This window comes from Alligator sinensis, unplaced genomic scaffold (genome assembly GCF_000455745.1).
Source record: "Alligator sinensis unplaced genomic scaffold, ASM45574v1 scaffold803_1, whole genome shotgun sequence".
NCBI lineage: Eukaryota > Metazoa > Chordata > Crocodylia > Alligatoridae > Alligator > Alligator sinensis.
In genome coordinates, this window is record NW_005842886.1 from 433,761 (window position 1) to 434,491 (window position 731).

The 731-nt window shown below is 65.3% G+C and overlaps 1 protein-coding gene across 1 annotated transcript in view; it reads left to right on the forward strand.

Annotated features, from left to right (window-relative positions):
- The window catches only part of PPEF2 (protein phosphatase with EF-hand domain 2), a 44,365-nt gene that overhangs the window by 39,631 nt on the left and 4,003 nt on the right, over positions 1-731 (forward strand). The window lies entirely within an intron of this gene.

The window sequence follows — 731 nt, forward strand, 5'->3', positions numbered from 1 at the left end:
ATCCTCCCTCCTCCCGCCACCCCACAACAACTCACCAAAACTCCCGAAGTGGGCCCAATAGGGTCACGGGTGGGTGGGGAGTGGTGTCTGGGAGCCAGGACACTGGGGGCGGCCCAGAGCTGGGATCAGGAACGTGGGGCTGGGGTCTGGGGCAGAGCTGCGATCCGCTCCCCACGTGACCATGAGATGGGCACCGGTTCTGTCGGCAGGGGTGTGTGGGGAATGGATCACAGCTCTGCCCTGGGCCCTGGCCTCATGCTGTCACCACCCTGTGGTCTTGGAGTCTCCACAGAGACAGGCAGGGTGCACAGCCACGTGGATGGGATTGGGCCACGGGCAGGCTAGGAGCAACGTCCAGGAGCAGCATTGGTGAGCAGGACCAGGACCACAGCCAAGGATCAGGATTGCTGCAGTGACCACACGGGGCCGGGGCCTGGGGCAGAGTTGTGATCTGTTCCCTGGATGCCCCTTCCCATGGAAGCAGCACCTGTTGCAAGGATGCCCTAGCCCCACACTCTCACCACTGCACAATCAATCCCAGCTCATGATCCCTACCCTGCCTGCCCACCCACCCATCCACATGGATGCCCTGCCCACAGGGGTCCCACGCTGGTCTCCATGGAGAGCCTGCTTGCCCACTCTGTCCAGCGACTCCAGCAATGGCTGCAGAGTGGGCAGGCTGGGGGGGGGCTGGGGTTGGGGGCAGGGGGGGGGGGGGGGGGGGACGACGG